The following is a 12,806-nucleotide window of genomic DNA, read 5'->3' as shown; positions in this document are numbered from 1 at the left end:
TAATAGGATTTCTTTTTCTTTCTCTTTTTTATTTTTTATTTTTATTTGATATGGGTCTTGTTCCACATCAGCAGTTCTATTTCATCTGGTTGTTAAAATTACTGAGAACTGTTTCTGTCCCTATTATTCTATTTTTTTCAGAAGACTTTTATTGTATTTTTATCTATTTATTTATTTATTTTTATTAAATTCTTGAAATAAATGTCAGAAAAAATGGGCCTGTGCCCTTAACAGATGAATAATATGTAGAAAATGAAATGTTTGTGTTGTTTAAAATAACTGTGGCAACATTAACAATGTGTCACGGTTTGGGCTGGGCTGTCCACTGTACGAATGACAGATGTTCTCTTTACCTCTCTCTCTTCCTTCCCCGAAGAGAAGGGAGAGAAAATAAGGGTGAGAATTATGGGTTGAAAAGAAAACTAAGACCACTTTAATGAAATATTACTGATAAAAAGAAAAGATAATAAGAAAATATATACCATATATACGAGTGTCAGGCTCCCAGGATGAAGTCACCAGCGGGCACTAGGAAAGTCCCAGACTGGACTTAGTTTTTATCTGCAGGGTTTTTTTATTTTATTTAAGTTAAGATGCAGCTTTCTTAAGGTAAGTGTTGGGAAGTGCTTGACACTGATGGGCCTGACAGACTCTGGCTCAATATGTCAATACAATTGTCATTGAGCAAGTTAGTTGAATATTTTTTTTTTGAAAGAAAGTTTTAAATTTTCAATGTGAATATGGCAATAAGTAATCAGGCCATCTGCATGTATTGGAAGCTCATTTCAAAATCTTCCTGTGGAAATTTCTTTCCCTATTCAGACTTTGATATTGCCAATGTTTCTGACTGCACATCTTTGCAGTTGCAGATACTTCTTCCAAAACCAAAACATCACCAAAGGAATTTCTTGCCTTTTGTTACTTAATTATGTTGAAATTAATACAGAGAGACTGGATATTGCATGAATGATAATAGCGATCAGAGTAGGATGCTATTAGGGAAGTTTCTCAGTGCTATTTATCCTGCTTCAAGCCATCTGGAGGCATCTGAATGTACCATTGGAATAATTAAGAAATATCAAGAACAAAATGGTTTTAAATGAATTTTAATGACAAACCTAATTAGGAGACCATTCCCATAACACACAAGAGATGCTACATGTTACTAATGTGTCACAAGTGAGATCACTTTTGAAGGAAAAATGGCATATTTTGAAAATTCATCTCTCAGCAGAATATTTCCAGATTTGTATTTTTATTTTCATTTCTAGAAAATGGTTGTGGGGTTATTTTGTGATTAGTGTGTCTGAGGTTCGTGCTGTATTTGTCTTAACAGTAGCTCTTTGATATTTTTAAAATAAAAAGATTAAACCTCATTCTCATTCCCTTGGGGGATGAGGTGGTCTAAGTGTTTCCTTTACTTAATTTTGACATGTAGTACATCTAAGCTGTAAAGTCATATACCTTTTAATGGGAACTATTTGATCTTTTCCAGCATGTGTTCCTTCACACGTAGCCAATGACACCTCTATTTTGGGTTCTTCTAAACCATTCCTGGTGCCAGCTCGTTGAAGAAAATGTTTTATGAAGATGCAGTATGCTTTCATTATTCGGTAAGTGTGTAAGTCATAAACACCAATGTTGATGTTTTCTTCTGAAGGACAATAACATGCATAATCAAAGTGAAATGGTTAAACTTCATTAGCTGAGAACACACATATACATCTTCATGCAAGTGTCACTTTTTAAGCGTAAATGGCACCTGTTTAGATAAAAATAATAACAATTAATTCTGCATGTTTCCTTCTCCTTATGTTTGTTCTTTACACAGAAAAATCTCTATAGCACAGGTAGAATATAGTTAGTTTTGTTGAGCACTTTAAAATGTTGTAGCTGAATTAACAATTATTTCTTCTTTCTTGCACATGAGATCAAAGAGTATCTTGTGGTGAAAAGTCTGTCTGTACATCTTATAACAACTTTTGCTGCAGTGCATTACGACAACCACCTGATTGTAGCAGCCTTGATTCTGGTAACAAAATCACAGCCCAGAAGATGACTCTCTCAGAAGGACGATATGTGATCATACTGCCTTAGAGATTGTTAAAGACCTCCGCACTTGATGGGAAGTTTGCAAGTTTGGGCAAGTAGAAGAGCTGGCGTAGCCAGGGCCCCATCAAAGCGATGGTTGTACTGACTGACTTTGTCTCAACATAAGCAATGTCACTGGAAATGGAAATAGCAACTTCATGGAAGGTAGAGGTATCATTCTTAATGCAGACTATCAGGTACTGTCAGTTTTATTCGTGTTTGTGCTTCTTCATATTCACATGTTAAAAGAACAAACTTAGGAGGACTTAAATTTATTGCCATCTTGTATACTTGTTTGTATACTGAAAGCTAGTAGCACTACATTACTGTAAATCACAGGAGTGCTGAAGAGATCTGAGCTATTTATGCAAGAAATTCAAGCCCCTGTGCTTTTTTTTGTAGGCAATTACTTCAAAACATTTTTTTTCTTCCAATAATCACATATGTGCCCTGTTTCTGTAAAATATATGTAACCTGAGTCCATTGGACCCTGCTGCTTTTAGATGATCTAAGAAAAAAAAATTGAAAATAGAATGTTGCACATGGGCAATGCACTGAACACATGCAAAGCTATCTTATACATTCGTTTATGACTGACTAATTATGTTTTATAGCTGATGCAACAAGGACTTTAAAAGAAAACACAGGGAAGGGAAAAGGATAGGAGGGGAGATGAGGCAAAGCAAGGCAAGGCAAGGGAAGAGATTTCAAGAAGCATGACATCTTGGTCTTTTCTGACTTGATGGAGGACAGTGGGGAAATTGTTTCCCTTGACCTTGCTGGGGTAATTTAATCTCTACACATCCCACTAATGAATACTGCAACCTTGATTCTTTGGTGTGGATGGAGACATAAACTCTGTGTCTTAAACTCAGTGGTCAGGACTAAGAGAAGTGAAATGGCATAATTATCCAACTTCTGTATTAACACCAGAGTCAGTTCCAGGTATCAGTGGCATTCAGCTATTTGCTGCTGTCCCTCTTTCAGATATCTGAAACAATTTCATAGAAAACACAGGTTAAACTGAATGAACTGGATGAAAGACACAGGCCAAGTACGCCAGTCTCAGCTTGTTCTCAGCTGTGACTGTCAACAGAAAACAGGTAAGAAATGTATGGGACAGCAACACCTTAATCCACTTTTAACAGCAGCAGCCATTGCCTGTGGTCTAATCCTTCTGTGTTGTTAGGCGGGTGCCAAGGAAGATCTACGTCCAGTTACTTCTGCCACATTTAATTGCTGGGCACTTTAACATTTTTTAACTGAAGAATATAGCAACCTGAATAGAAAAATTGCTATATTAATGGCTTGAAGACTATCAACCATTTTATGAAAAATTAAAAAACAAAGGTAAAAGGAATACTGTCTCATTTATAGATGTACTTCAAAAATGCATTTTCTTGAAGAAAACCCATCTAAGTATCTACTACCCAGACATATATTTGTCGACACAGCAAACGTTAAGCTATTTCATATAAAGGAAAAGATTGTTTCAGTGTATTATCAGGTCAGATATATTGGAGAGCAAGTAGTCATGATTCAGTCTTTACAAACATGATGCTGCTTATGAAGTAATCAATCTCGATAGGCTATGCTAAAATGAGAATGCATTTAAGCAGAAAATAAAACATCTTTTTCCATTTATTTTGTTTGTTTTCTTTTAATGGAAAAGAAAGCAACTATCCTTTAATTTTACTATACCAAGAGACTCGCTCTGGCAGCCTTGAGAAAATTCTATGTAGAAGATATATAACACCATAAAAATGTTAATTTATCCCTCACAAAGCCCACAAAAATTGCTGTTCCCTTTCATTTTTCAAATGTATGAATTCTTTATGGCTATTTCTACAAATGGTTCATGAGAGGAATTATTGTCCCAGTGCTAGTTTGCAAGCATTTATTTTGACTACTCAAAATTGTAACTATTTTATTAACTTCTGTGCCTTTGATTGGAGAAATCCCCAAAATAAGAGCAATTTTCAGTAATGGAAAAATAATCTATTTTTTACTGAACTAAGGTGTACTTAATCACATTTTCTATGAACATTCTTTGCAGTCACCCTTGTAGGGGGCTTGCCTGTAAGATGCTAAGTCAAAAAAAAAATTGGAATGCCAAACTCATTTAAAAATACCTATACATGTCCTGCCAACCTACACCTGGGAAAAAATGATCCAGTTGCTTATGAACCACTTAAATGCAGAATAGCTTATGTGACTTTACAGGAACAGACATCCTGGCAATGAGATATATGCTATTCTTTCTTGCTTAAACAAGCCTTCTACTTGTTGTAGAAGTTGTAATGGGCCTGGCTACTTATTAGTTTTCTACTAATTAATTTTTTACCACTATTTAGTTTTCTTCATATGGTGCCCTGTTTCAGATTTTTGGCCAAAACAGTGCTGGTAACACACTAATGTTCTAGTTTTTGCTGAACAGTGTTTGCACAGCATCAAGACCTTCCCTCTGCCTCCCCGGTGAATAGATTAGGGGGTGTGCAAGAGGCTGTGAGGAGACCCAACTGGGCAGATCATCCAAACTAACCAAAGACATATTCCACATAATGTCATGCTCAACAATAAAAGGGAAAAGAGGACAGCTTTCAAGGAAACTTTTGCCAAGAAAATTAAACTTTAAAAGCACATATTCTCATCTGTCAGAGCATCTTCCTCCCTGGGCTTAAGCAGCAATGACTCTTTCTTCCAGTGAGTTGGTTTTTTTTTTTTCCCCAATGCTTATTCATATATTTTCCTCTGGGAAAAACATGATCACACTGGAGTGGTGAGACGAAATATTCTCAGAGGATCTTCTGAAACAGATTCTAACAGAAGTATGACTAACTCAGTGTCATCACCATCAGAGACTTCTGCAAGATATGTTTTCTGGGGAAGGCAAAAAAACCCCTAGAAAACAGTCACTTCCAATCATAAATACAAAAGGGGATAAATGATGGGAGGAGGTTGGTCTTACCCTACCAAATCTGGACAAACTGATATAAAAAACTACTAAAAAATTTGGAAAAGCCAGAAGAATCTGTGAAACCCGTAAGGAACTTATTCTCATCTAATTCATTTGGGAAACATCTGGGAAGCACTTGGGAAGAGACTGCAGAAATTATCTAATTTAACTCAAGCAAAAAAGCATTCTGTAACTTACTATTGCATAACAATAGCTTGCTCCTGAAAAAGACTTTGAGAAAAATCATTCTTTAAGATATATTCCCAGAGACTCAGAGTTGCCTGGGAAACTAGCTGCCATGTGTAGTTCTTCTCTTTTCTGAGCAAATGTTGAGTCACATGGATTTTCCATATGTCAGGTTTTGTTGCTGACTTTTTAAAAGCAGAATGTATTTGCTCAGCAGAGCTGGTTCATATGGACCTTTACAGTGAGCTTTGCATCTGTGGGACTTGCTCTCATCTTGTATTTGATGATGCTTACATAAATATTCAGAATTAAATTTTACAGCAGCAGGACTAGAGAATTTTTCATTAGTGTTTTGATGACTGCTTTCCATTCACAATCAATTTGTTCTGTTATCTGTGATATCTGTGCTAATATCTCATAAAAATCTATGCAAGCATTGATTGCTAAGAGTCTAGAAATCCACAAATTCAAGAGAAGCTGCTTGAGATTGAAATGCAAGAAAATCTATTTTTAGATTGAGCTCTTTTCTTGGCCTATTGACCCTTTTGTGACTGAACACTGAATTTCAGTATGTGTCTGAATTAAATTAGAAAAAATGCTACCTCTTCCACAGAAAAAGCCATATTACAGTTTCTACACACTTCTCTTAATTGACTTGCAGACAAGTCAGGCAGCCACTGTGAAAGTTTCACTTTTTTGACCGTTACCTTTGCTTCTGGACTGCCTGCCTGAAAACAAAACGGCAATAACTTGCCAAGTGAGTGTTGTTCACTGGCTCAGCAAAGGGTTTCATGTGTGCACCTCATACTACTACAACACCTTTCATCAAATGCTGGAAAACAGCTCGTATGGTTACCTGGGCATCTAGTGTGGTATTTGATTTTTAAGGCTGTAGCAGACGTCTGCACAGTGATAGCACACATCTTATGAGATGATGGTGTCCTAAATTTGTACCTGGAGTCTAAGTGGGGTACTGCAAGGCGTGTAATGCCTTATTATGTCTATGTAGAGATATCTGATCCATCCTCTAGATTTTAAGCTTATAGTCAACTTCTAATGATATATTACCAGATACTTACTACTAAGGTTCCACCTCTAACAACAGGAACTGCGCTTAAGACAGAAGTCTTCTTCCCATCTGAAAACAGCTTCTGGAAAAAAAAAAAACAAAAAACCAAAACAAACCCAAAACAAACAGAAAAACCCCAAGATATTCATATTGAGGCACATGAAACTGCATTAATTGCATATTTTCTATTTCTTTCTTTCAAGAAATAACATTATCCCCATCCAAAGTAAAAGCAACATCATTTCTCCTGCATGCGTTTGGAGGTCGTTTAGTTTGACATGTCATAACTACCAAAAGCAACTGGTGTTTAAAAAAGAAATTAACATGGAGAAATGCAATTGCAGAGGTAAAAATATCATTGTCATTTGTGTAAATATAATAATTAAAAAAACATTCAGGCTGTTATATCACTGTTTCAGTTCCCCTTATAGCAGTGGTAAAATAATAATATTGTATTTGTTACTGCTACTAATAGCCACTGCTGTGGTTATTATTGTTATCGCAGTCTAGCCCTTATCTGAATAAACTTTCAAACCTCACCAGTGAGAAATGCAATGGTACTGTAGAGCTTTAGTGCCAGCTGTACTGGAACATTTACAAGTCGTGGTGAAACATTCAGTCAATTTGGTGAAAGACTAATAATTACAAACTGTAAGTGCAGAGAAGTTTCACTAAAAAGGCTTTAACCATACCTGAGCAATTATCTTCTCCACTTTCCTGTTCACTTCCCCTGCTAATGAAAAGTTTCCAAGGAAATCATATCCTCTTAAATTGATGCTACACTTAAGGCTTACAAATAAATGAAAAGGTAAGCAGCGTTTACAAGCTGTCTTCTCTGCTAAATCATTGGATGTCAGGCTGTAAACTGGGATAGAACATCAAAAATGGATTGTAACCCCTCAAAAAGAGTGTTCATTATGTAAGAGAAGAGATCACAAATATTTAGCTACAGTGACATCAATATTCTGCCATAAATGCAGTGCACTATAAATGTTATTACACTCTATTTGTGAGCAATAAAATGGCTGGGAATGCTGAGTTTACATTCTCACCTTGTGCTATGTCCCTGAAGTTTTAAGCCACAAGTGAGCAACACACTTTGCTTGCTTATTTAGTTCAGGTTCACTGGGACTCAAATATGTGCAGAAATACTTTGTTCACTTGCCTAAATCTCATTTTCAAATGTGTTGAAAATCAAGTTTAGATTTTAAGATCTTTGTAATTATTGTGAACATCTGCAGAAAATAATGCACTAGAACTTCACTATTGGGTAGCTACTGTTTGCTACATAGCTCAAGAACTGCTTTCCTGTTGCTGGTATTTAGGTCCCTGATATACCTACACAAAGACAAAGAGCACTTTTCAAGCCAGATGGCCAAATCATTAGCAGCCAGAAAATCTTTTGGTTTCATTATTTCCTTCAGATGATCTACAGTAATTACCTGACTTTATGCAGTATATGTGACTTTGAATTCTCTATTCAGAATTATTATTAGCTAGAGGAGGATAGAAATGTAATTTGTATAGGGTATTTGTTGTCTGTTGGGTTTTTTTTAACTTGAAAAGACTTTCCTTTTCTTCTGAGTTCTTCAACATGTATTTTAAGATGGAATGACTCACACTCTGGAGTTCCCATTTCTCACCCTGCAAATCTGGGTGACAGTTCAGAATAAACACTTCCAGATTGCTACAGATAGGTGAGATGAGTTCAGCCTGTCATAACTGAATGCATTCAGCAAAGTGGAGCCACGAAACTATATAACGATGAGGGCTTCCAAAACCATCTAATGTTTCCAACCAAATCTTGCTACAGCCAGGTACGTAAACCATTATCCAAAGCATGTCAATATTTTCTTTTGACTTGAGAGACAAATATCCCAGTTACTGTTATGCTGATAGCTGCAAGCTGCGTCTAATCTTGCCCCCATCTACGTTATCACCTGTGGGTCCATATTAGCAGCATGTGTGAACATATGTGGTCATACAGCTCAGATCAAGCATCAGTATTCTGTAGGAGACAATATTCTGTATCCTACAGTGCCTGTAAGCAGATGGCAGGTTATGAACATATATTATACTTTCCCCTTAATAGTCTCCTGGCTTCTGCATATTTTCAGCTCAGAGGATTTTCTGAGTCTGATGCAGTATGTCTGTTTGATAACATTTACTGGATCTCCTGTCAAAATGCTTGTCCAGTCTGTTCCGAACACGTGTAAATGTTCTGCCTCCAAAATTCTCCTGGCACACCATCCCACTGGTCTGCCTTCACAGTGTGAAGGAGCACCTCTTATTCATCCTGAGCCTCCATCCTGTCATCTTCGTCTGATGGCACCTAGTTCTTGTATTGGAAGAAACAGTGAGCAGCCAATTCCACAGTCTCTACATCAGGCCTTCTTTTTGTCTTATTTCTTCCAGAGTAATTTCTTAGCCCTTCTAAGGAAGTTATTCCATATCATAATTACTGGTCTTCTGTGAACCTTTGCTAGTTTTTCTGTGTCATTTTTAAGGAGATTAGAACTGCACACATTAACTGGGGTGTGCGTAAACTGTGGCTTTGTGCAGTGGAATAATTATGCTCTTTGTTATTTCTTTATTCCTTTCCTTGTAGCGTCAAATATATGATTCATTTTTTCACTCCTAGCAAGCACTGAGATGATATTTTCATCTGTCAAAAACACAAAGACTTATTCCAATGGCACCAGGCAGCACAGACCCGAATATTTTATGTGTGGAGCAAGTTTTATTTTCCCCAACATACATTACTTTGTATTTATCACCAAAGAGCTAACTTTTTTTAATTTGTTTTAGATTTCATCTGCTGTTTTATTACTCAGTCATTTTTTAAGACCAGGCTGCAATTCTTCACAGTCAGCCCTCATACTTACTGCCTTGAACTTTGAATTCCTTTATTGTGTGCAAACATGGTCACCTCACTGCTCACTACCTTTTCCAGGTCACTCAAGAGTATGTTGAGCATTACAAGTCCCAGTCTCTGTGGAATACCACTGACAACTTTCCTGTATGTTAGGTATGTTAGATTTAGTTATTTGTTTCTACCTTCTGTCCTATTTTTTAACCATTTATTTACCCATGGAAGGACCTGCCTTTTCTGTTGTTTAGTTTCTCCACAGGTGTTTTAAACGAGACATTGCAAAAAACCTTTTGAGAATCCTAGCAGAATATATGAGTATATTATCCTTATCCACAAGTGTTTTGAGCTCTTAGAAGAACTCAAAGAAGTGTATAAGACAGGACTTTCCTTTGTGGAAATCATATTGATTCTTCCCAAGTAATTTCCATTTATTCAGGTCTCAGCTAATTCAGAGTCGACACAGTATTTATTAATTTGCAGGTTTACAGGTCTGTGCTTCCCCAGGTTCCCCTGAAATATTTCTTTTTAAGGATTGTCACTGCATTTGCCCTTCTCAACCCTTCAGATACTAAGAGTTAGATGAGATACATGATACATCTGTTTCAACCTTGAGTACTGTTGGGAATTGTGGGTGAATACTATCCAGCATTGGTCATTTGTTAGTTTCATTCTGCTCCTACTTACCATGATAACCTTCCACCAGTACTGTTACCTCAGTTTCAGGAGATCTTTCGTTAATCCTCATCCTAAATCCCCAAAATGCTCTAGCAGGGGAATCTCCACAGGTGTTTCTATGTTGAACACTTGATTTATCTCCTCTGAAGTGGTGTTGTCCTCTCTGAATTTATTATCATCATTGTGCATGCTCTAAGGATTATTTAACTGCCTTTTTGCTCTTGTTGATTTTGATGGTTTGAACTGGATGACAGATTATATTAGATTTCACACTTACTTAAGGAAAAAGCCGCCCAAAAGTTGTCTAGACATGGAAATTCTAGTTTGAAAGTTGGTACCTGACAGTAATTCATTGCCATAGTGCAAAGCACAATCCCTTTAGGAAGAAAAAAAAATCCTATTTCCAAATAGCTAGAAAGAAACAAATGCTCCAGAAAGTGGAAAAGAAACTGACTTATGAATTGAAAACTCTTTGAAGAAGTATTGTTTTAATTCCATGCAGTACAGTTACTTCGGCTAAGAGTGAAGCTCTGGTTTTTTAATTTATTTTCAATAGGACAGGCCACTCAGCTGAGTTTAAGAACATTCTGATGTCTTTGACAAGAGAAAGAAAAAAAAATGATGTGTACCCAGGAAGAAAAATAAGGAGAAAAACAAAGAAACAAAGCAAATCTTACTAACTATTAAAAGAAACAAAGCTTTTCTTCTAAACTCAGCACAAAATGTTTTTCAGTATCACCCTTGTACAACTGTGCATTGCATTTGGCAAGATATAACTGTCAATTCACATTCAGGACACTCATCTTGTGTGTGCAAGATATAGTCCTATAATGAATTATGAATCCATCTCTTTCCTTCAGGGTTTGTTTTTTGGACATTTTTTCTTGCTTTTAAATATTTATTGTAAACGGACTTGGAGAAAAGTGCAGAAGTGTCAACTCTAGTCTGCTTTTTGCATGCTGGGGAAACCCTAGAACACAAGTCATCTTTCATATCCCTCTTGCATCCTTCCTATTGGCCTTCGGAGTGTCTTGGAGCCGACTGAGGAATTTTCTCACCCTCCCAATCATTTTGAGTCAGCTTGGTTTGCTCTTTTACATTCCTGTTATTTCATATGGTTGCTAAGTAATGTTGTGGCACAAGCTGGCAGCCTCAGGAACAGGAATACTAGGACTAGTGCCAGAATTACCTCTGCTCTGTAATAGAATAACCTGCTATCAGCTACTCCACTCGGGAAGCCATAGCTGTCACCTTAAAGTATTTCCTATTAGAACTTCCCCACTGTCTCTAAGTGCAAGTTCATCTTTTCCCTTAAGAAGCAGAAGTGATGAAACTTGATGTTCTGGCCTCAGAAAAAGGTGGAAAAAAACAACAGATAAAATTGAATAAGCAGCATTGATCTATGTTCTGAATTAATTCTTCCCATTCTCTTAAGGCACTGCTTGTGTCTGACTGAGTGGATCAGGTTCTCTGGCAGGGTAAACTGGGCAAGTTCAGTGACATTTCTGAAGCTCTGAATCTTTATAGTTCTCTGAATTTGGCATAGAACTAGTGCAGGCTTTCACTCAAGCAATTGGAGCTTTGGATCTCAGTAATTGGGATGACTTCAAGGAAGATATCTAGCACACTGTTTCTTTCATGAGCAAAAATCAGACATTTCCTTTATAAAATACAGTTTGTTCACAAGTATAGTTTCCTCAAGATCAGGAGAAATCTACAGTCAGAAGAAACTTCTTGGCTTATAATTAAAGCCTCTGCCTAGTGAGTGCTTTGGACAAAAGTTTTATTCGTAGGTAGGAGTTTTGTAGGGTTTTTTTGTGTGGGGTTTTTTTTAAGGTTATGTTGATGACTGAGTTATGCTTTCTTGGCTTTATTACTCCATTTGCTTCCCTGGAGTTTCTGTTAGTTCTTTGAGACACACAGCAGGAACTAATCTACTCCTTGCACTGGTATTTCTTACTGAACCTCCTATGCACACTCTTTGTCTGAACCATTTGACAGTGAAAAATTGCTGGGATGAAAAACCACCTTGTTTGTGAATACCTGCTATAATGTCTCCTCAGTGTTTGCAGATCCATACTAATTTTATGGAAATTATACAATATAACTTTGTCATATATGTTGATTCTGCAAACATACTAACATACTAACAAATAAAATGCATAATAGTTTCTTTCTGTTTTTCACTCAGAAGCCTAGGGACAGTTACACCTCTTTGCCAAAAGTCTGAACCATTTCTTAAAATTTTCCAAGGAGAGTTCTAGATAATGCCAAGCTTCAGCAAAGAGTTTTCCCAGTCAGTAACTGAGAAAAATACAGTTTTCTAACTCTGTTTTGGCCGCTCCTTTAGGTATAGAGTATAGGAATTCTTCTAAGTAAAAAGTATTCCTAATCCATGTTCAGTCTCTTATATACAACACATTCAAGATGTCACTTTTCTCCTACAGATGACAGAGAAAAAAATTACTGCCAAATTCTTACCATGCTTTCATTTTTCTGCCCATGCCCAGCAGCACAGTTTATGGTAGACTCAATGTCCATGGTCACATTAACTGCTAATTTTCATCTCACAGTTCAGATCAACTTTTGGCCCTGCTATCCGTCAAGATGAGAGAAATGAGGAGTGGATGTTGATGCACATACCTCACACAACAGAGAGGGCTCCCCTCCATCACCACGACTGCAGCAGCAATATGGTTGTGTTAAAAGCAACGTGCTTTTGATCAGGAATGTGGAGAACTCCGGCATGTCCTGCAGAACTAACCTAGTGGTAGAAGAAAACCAAAACAAAGGTGGAGATTAGCAGCCTAATTTTTACTGTCTCTTTCACAAGTAAAACAAAATTTTGGAGAATACATGGAGAGGTGAGTGCGCTGCTTGACAGTTTCTGTGTGCATGGGTTTTAGATCCCTGAATTTGTAACAGTCAGCCACCCAGCAGCTGGGTAACACAGGTAG

General features: G+C 36.9%; 1 long non-coding RNA gene across 1 annotated transcript; it reads right to left on the bottom strand.

Moving 5' to 3' along the window:
• Positions 1-1,180: 1,180 nt before the first annotated feature.
• On the bottom strand, positions 1,181-12,593 carry LOC106900292. Its single transcript, XR_001414132.1, has 3 exons — positions 12,493-12,593; positions 6,313-6,384; positions 1,181-3,082 (listed from the first exon to the last, which is right to left on the bottom strand). It is a non-coding gene; the product is annotated as an uncharacterized LOC106900292 (long non-coding RNA).
• Positions 12,594-12,806: the final 213 nt, after the last annotated feature.

Source organism: Calidris pugnax, unplaced genomic scaffold (genome assembly GCF_001431845.1).
Source record: "Calidris pugnax isolate Ruff unplaced genomic scaffold, ASM143184v1 scaffold806, whole genome shotgun sequence".
In the NCBI taxonomy this organism is placed as follows: Eukaryota; Metazoa; Chordata; class Aves; order Charadriiformes; family Scolopacidae; genus Calidris; species Calidris pugnax.
The sequence above is the reverse complement of the archived record's forward strand: the minus strand, read 5'-3'. Positions and strand labels throughout refer to the sequence as shown.